Here is a 7,424-nt window from a genome sequence, read left to right as displayed (position 1 = left end):
TTAAGGAGGCACACTTGTGCCTCTTTGAAGAGTTCTTCTGGAGACGCCTGTTGAGCCGAAGGATTTAATAGATTGGATTTAAAATAGAAACTGAGTTTCATTTTTAAACTTTAAATTCAATATGTAAAAAAATTTCTCTGACGGAGAAAAGAACCCGGGTCTTCCGCCTGACAGTCAGGAGTAGTGACCACTGTACCAAAGAAACGTTACATTATTTTTATTCTGTGCGATGTATTTTTGACGCAAGAAAATCCTCACAAAACTTGATATTTGGTTTTTGGAAAACAGGGAAGGAGTGATCAGATTGAGCCGAAATTTCGAGAATAAGCTTCTAGGCCCCAGGAAAGCTTATCCTCTAAATTTCAGCCCGATCAGACAACGTGAAAGGGAGGCTGTGGTGGGAAAATTTAACGTGGGCTCTTATAGGAAAACGAGGTTTTTCGTAAATGTAAATTCGGGGGATAATTTTTTCGGTCTGAAAATATCAAAAGGCCCTAACAATTCAAATTCCGCTTCGAATGAGTTCTCATTCACCCGAATTTGTTGCCAACTGTGGCCTGTAGGCGTGGCTAATAAAAAAAAGAGAAATGAACGTTAAGTGGCTATATTTGGTTTTTGGAAAACAGGGAAGGAGTGATCGGATTGATCTGAAATTTCGAGGATAAGCTCCTGGGCCCTAGGAAAGCTTAACCTATAAATTTTAACCTATATTTTTAACGGTGCCCAATCGGACAACGTTAAAGGGGGGCTGTGGTCGGAGGGTCGAAACTTCCGGCCCACTTTTACCCATGAAGATAAAGTCAGAGGGGGGTAAAATTTTGCACGTTTCTTAGTTGGAGCTTTGGCTACAAAATGCAATCACAGCTGTCTCTCTCCGACCGCTAGGACCGGAAATCGCTTTACATTGTGGTGGGTCGCCTTTTTATAGAGGCACAAATGTCCCTCCTTGACAAAGTTTCGGAGGAGTGCTACAAAGACCACTCTTTCTGGTAGGTGTCTTGATGACAAGAACGTAGGGACCCCCCTATTGTTAAGCCATGCTCAAAAGAAAAGTACTCACCACATTCAGCAACTGGTTTCTGTATTTTCAGACTTGCTGCCTTCTTCTCATGCGTTTTCGATTTCATGTGCTGCTCAATATCATGTTTGTGAGCCCTAAGCTCTGTACCATTGCAGATTTTACACGTTGCTTTTGTGTCATCACCTTGAACACGCTGAAGCCAGCCTTGGAATTTTGTATCTTTCTCCCACACAGACTGATATAGTCTTTCATAACTCTTTTTCACAACTTTTATCATACTGGCTCTTGGTGTAACATTTCTTTCTTCTTCAGGTTCCTTGCTTCTTCCTTCATTTTGGCTTCTGGACACCATTTCTCCTGTTTCACTTTCAACATAATTTTGATTGTTTGTTTCAGTCTTTTTGTTAGGGTTCTGCATATTAATAGTAATTTTGGACGGGGCAGGCTTAACTACGTTAGTAGACCCTGAGGTAGCAATCTGGTTGGCTGAGGTAACAATCTGCTTGGCAGTAGATGCTTGAGGTATACGAAGTTTAGAAAGAGAGGTTTGAACCACCCTTTCTGGGATTAGGACAGGCTTAAGTACTTTAGTAGATACTGAGGTAACAATCTGCTTGGCAGTAGATGCTTGAGGTACACCAAGTTTAAAAAGAGAGGCTTTAACTACCGTTTCTGGGACTAGTTTTGGTGTCGGACTGCCAGCATCTGAGTGACTGTTCACAACTTCGGAGGTAGAGCCCGCTACGTCTGGATCCACCAGTTCGTGGACTAATTTTGATTCTTTTAACAGCTCTGCCACTGTCTTAGACTTTGGTAGAACAGCTCGTTTTTGCCTGTAGTGGCTGGTGGCACTGCTATCACTGTCCATGCTGTCAGTCTCAGAGTCACTGTCATCTGACTCATCAGGTGCCACTGAATCTTGGGCTGATGAATCATTACACAAATTTGCCACTATTTTAACTTTTGATGGAAAAACTCGTCTGTATTTGGTGATGGCACTGCTATCTCTCGTCCCTATACTAATTTCAGGTGCTGATTTGTCTATTAAAGTTCGTTTTGGCTTGGATCCACCACCATCAGCACCATCTGTTCCAGCACTGTCCAGTTCAGTTGAGTTGGAAGGCCTAGTAACAGTGAAAAAATATGAAATTTTTTTCTGCCCGTTTCCATCATATCCAGTTGAAAGTTTCATTTTTATTTTCGCTAGGGGTGAATGATATTCAATCTGAAAAGAGTATAGAAAAATAAACTGAATCTGTTAGTTCATCTTGGAGTAAAAATTGACAATAAGGTCCAAGCTAAGCTTGTGCTTGTAACAATATTTGAATAATATATCCCACCTATTATGACGACTTCTAATTACTAAAAGATGATTTTTTAAACATCTTGCAACACAGCTGGGTTATAGATTTACATTGCAATACTGACTTAAAAAAGTTTAATTTTTGATTTCAAAAGTTTAATTTCAGAAAAAACTCAGCCCTGGGTCAAATTTCACATTCAGGTCATCTTGCATGGAGGCTCTTGACTCGCGAAATGTCATAACTTAAATACCTTTCTCCAGGGGTTTTGTGGGGTCAAGTTACACTTGTAGTTGTGTTATTCCGACTGATTAAATCTTTTAAAAATTAATATTTTCTTGGTTAATTTTTATTATAAGCCCACCCAGCATGAGCAGTCTGGAGGAGAGTATGGAGGAGTTGAATTTGAATTTAATTGGAAATCAATCACTCCAGGGTTAAACTAGAATTCCTCCCCTCAAAATAGGAACAAATTGAATCCCAAACTGCAATCCATGATTTCAAACAGCTCTTAAAAAGGGAATTTAATGGATATGCCCCAGTCTATGTTGATCGATCTTTAAGTGAAGAGGGATGTGGAAGTGGATGCTTTTTAAAAGAGCTCAGCCTATGCATAGTGAAAAAACACAAGGCAGGGACCAGCACATTAACAGCTGAAGTAGCTGCAATCAATTTGTGCTTAGAGACCCTAATTAAACTGAAACAGAGCAATAAACATATAGTAGTATTCTCTGACTCCAAATCTGCTCTCTATATCCTATGAAACACTACTTTTGAAACACTGGGCATAGGCCTACATCAAACCAAAGAAAACCTAAGCAGCCTTGGAAGATTAGGCTTTGTTACTAAATTTCAATATATACGTAGTCATCTAGGTAAAGAAGGAAATGAAAAAGCAGACAAGATAGCAAAGCAAGTAGCAAAAAGCCAAATGGAACCAGTGAAATCTCTAACTATAAGGGATACGACTAGATTATGACTAAAAACATTGCTTGAATTAAAGCCACCAAATTTATCCCCCTTTCCAACCAGTATACAATCAGTCTGGTTCAACTGCCTGTGTTCAAATATAGCCAACTTCAACCACCACTCTCCTTCATACAAAATAAAGCAGCCATATGGAGAAGTTGCCAATAGCCCATTTTGCAGGTACTGTAAAAACACAGAAGAAACCCCGGAGCATATGCTATTGAATTGTAAAATACTGGAAAGAAAACTGTCAATAGATCTAAATCTACAACACCATATATAGTAGGTCAAAATACGCTGACTATACTGAATTAGATAAACCCTACTATGATGTTACCTCACATTATTAGCTAATAGCTGATTTATATCTTTCCATATTCATCCACATTTTGAATATTAATAAGCAGTGTTTACAACAAGGTAGTTTACTATAACAGTAACATATTTTTTACAACAAGAGAGACTATGTAGTAAGGGATTATCTCATTCAGTAAAAATTAAATTCTCCCAAGAAGAAGTGTATGAACTTATCATGAGAAAAGAAGAACAAATTAAAGATTTGGATATATTGTCAACCCAGCCCAAAAAGAAGAGGGGTCAATGATCTGATTTTCAGGACACTTCCATTGATTGTCTACAGTTGATTGATTAAATTTAATATAACAATGAACCTTGTTTATTTCAAAATCTGAAAGGTTTTTTTCTAAATAACAAAACTATAGGATGACTTCCATAGTTGCTGTCTGTTAAAGGTAATGTATCATGTTTAATTATCAATGTTGTGGTCAAGATTTGTAGACTATTGGCCAAGATTGATAATTCTGAAAATTAGTAGTGGTCAAGAGTAAAGTCTCAGCTGCATGGTAAAGGAGATACTGCATTCTAATCAGAGATACAGCTCAGATTAGGCACTGGCTAATCACTAGGAGTCTTACCCTATAGGCCTAGGCTACAGCAACAGTAACAAAGAAATCAGACATCAAAGCAAGGGTAACTTATCTACTTATCCTGGTCCTGTACTTATATATCTCTTTCTGATATTTTAATTAGCATTATATGGTACTTTATTACATATTAGCTATCATCCTATATAATATATAACTAATTTCTCTAGTAATTAACTATAGGCTAATACATTGGGACAAATGAATAAAAGTGAGTCTGAAACAAGATTGATTTCTTCAAGTTTGCTTATGTCACAAGCTGGTGCTCATCACCGCTAAAAATCGGGGTGCAAACCATTCTTGTACACCAGCTATTTTTCTGTGGCATGTACCCAATTATCTGGTTTCCAATGCATTGAGGTACAACCCTAAATGCATTTGGTACCCCCCCCCATACCAGTTAGGGTTTAATTGTTTTATGTACAACCATTAACATATAATGTACTCCTTCACCACTGTAGTAGTATACCACAAGATCTGTACCTCAGAATTTGATACCTACATCTAATCAAGTGTACTACTCCATATAGAGCATAGCAGGACCTACTCCATATATAGCATAGTAGGACCTATGCCATGTTTAATGTAGTACTGATTGTGGAGTGTAGCACTCAAATTCTTAGGAACAGATCCTGTGGTGTACTACTGCAGGGGTGAAGTAGTACATTATGTTGAAGGTAGTACATAAAACAATTAATATCCCCAACTGCCCCATAACAATTTTCACTTTTGCATGTATTCTGAGAAAACCAATGGCCAATTTGCTTCTTCCTTTGAGCATATTTAAACTGAAGTGATGCAAAGAAAACCTCAAATATAAATAGGCTAAATGTGTTTTCTCAGAATAGACCTAGACAAAAAGTGAAAACGGGTATGGGGGTATCCAATATATTGAGGGCAGTACACAATGTATTGGGGTGTTGACCCAGTTGGCTAGGCAGTGTACACAATCTGTTTGTACAGAGATACAAACCACAGAAAATAGCTAGAGTGTACATGACTACAGCATGACGACTCCTGGACGACTCACATGAACTAAATAGTTAAACAGGATCTGTAGATGTTACAGACATGTCTGTTATGAGCTTGATTCCTGGCGTTATTCTATACTAATAAGTAACAGCTAATATACTGTACCTTCAGCTGTAGTTCAACCCCATGACTTAATGGCTAATGCTTTTTATGCTGTTGTTACGAAGCCACGTGTCTCTTAGGATTTGAAAACTTCACGGCAGTGCCGGGGTTAGATTCATATTTTGACCATAGAGTTAAAACGTGATTTTGACCTTTCGTGAGCATTCGTTCGTTCGTCCGTTCGAAAATCGGATGAATTGCCAAAAAATATAAATTCTTCCCGAAAAAGTAAATCACGCCAAGAAATAAGCCAGTTCAAAATAAAAATAGCCAAGTTTTAAGCCACAAGCCAGTTCCAAAAATTTTCACGCCAGTCGCCAACAAAATAAGCCAGTTTGGCGTAAAATAAGCCAATCTGGCCACACTGCTTCCTTATGCCAAATGTTCAAGAATACATTTTTGATGAAATGTCAAAAATATTAAAGCTAATGGAAGAAGGTTTAAAAAAAATGCATTGAGTTGATTTTGAATTGAAGTTATCAAGTTTGGTTAGGTTTTACACCCTATATATTTTATATTTTTTGTCATTTTCAAGAGCTCAAAAATGGCTTAAATTTGAATTTGTGATAGAAGTGATTATCATATTCATAAAGATAAAAAAAAAGGCATTGAATGGTATATTCACTTTATTTGTAAGTCAATAATGTGATTTTGTAAATATTTACCTAAATTTCTACTCAAATAATAGAAATTGCATTTTCAGAACTAAAGCAAGAGAAAAAGTTACTGGTAACTGAAAATTAAGGTAAAATGTTGTTTTGTCAAAATTTCAATGGGTAATAGACCTGTCATGTAAGCAAATTTCAGGACCCTCTAGAGGGAGAAGGAGCGGAAATAGGTACTTCAAAATATCTTCCTGGGACACTTTAGGCTGTAGACCCATCCCAGAAAGTTTCATTTTCTGAGCCTAACCTGGTAAATTTTTACCAAATCATATTATTGACTTGCAAATAAAGTGAATATACCATTTGATGCCTTTTTATGCTCTTTCCAAATGTAATAATCATTTTTGTCAGAAATCAATTTTACCCCCAACCCTACATACCAATTCAGGGTATATATTTGCACATTAGGGGGTGGGGGTAAGCAGCGCAGGCAGAAGAGGCGGCGGAGAGAGGTGATTCAAGAACCGTCTATAAAGTCACTAATGAGATTATTGGAAAGAAATCCTCTATTCAACATGGACCAGTAACAGACCCCGCGGGCATCCTGAAAACACAGCAGTTGGACGTAAACGAAGTTTGGGCCAGTCACTTCGATAAGCTGTTAAATAGACCTCCACCAGAGGATCCCCCAGAGATCCCAGCAACAACACTGTTTTCCTTAGATATCAGCACGGATCCGCCGTCATCCACTGAAATTATAGCAGCAGCAAAGAAGCTGAGAAATGGTAAGTCACCTGGCGAAGACAGGATATCCACGGAAATGATCAAAGTGACTGTTCTGACCTGCCTCAAGTTCTGGACAGCGCTGTTCGCAGTAATCTGGACGACCGCCAAAGTACCTTCGGATTGGAAACGCAGCACGCTTGTGAGGATCCTTAAGAAAGGCGATACGTCCTTCCCAGGCAACTGGCGAGGAATCTGCATGCTTTCCATACCTAGCAAATTGCTGACACACATTTTACTGCAGAGAATCAGCTCGCAGCTCGACAGACACCTTCGCGACGAGCAACATGGATTCAGACCGAACCGTTCATGTGCAGATTTGATATTTACCCTACGGCTACTGACGGAAGAAAGAAGAGAATGGTACTCCACAATCTATATGATATTCATCGATTTTCAAAAGCCATTTGACTCAGTAGACCGCCAAAGTCTGGGGAAGATCCTGCTGCATTACGGAATCCCTGAAAAGATAGTCTCACTGATTTTTACGTTTTATGACAATAGCGAGTTTTGTGTAAAGACACGAGATGGCCAAACTCGTTTCTTTCGCATTCTGTCAGGAGTTAAGCAAGGTTGTGTCTTGTCACCGCTACTTTTCGTAATTGTCATTGATTACATACTGCAAAGTACAAGCACAGACTGAATCCAGCTAAATCCAGAAACACGC

The sequence above is a fragment of the Artemia sp. Qi Xiang Cuo genome, chromosome 11 (assembly GCF_049724085.1).
Source record: "Artemia sp. Qi Xiang Cuo chromosome 11, ASM4972408v1, whole genome shotgun sequence".
NCBI classification, from domain to species: Eukaryota; Metazoa; Arthropoda; class Branchiopoda; order Anostraca; family Artemiidae; genus Artemia; species Artemia sp. Qi Xiang Cuo.
This window is presented reverse-complemented; position numbering follows the sequence as displayed.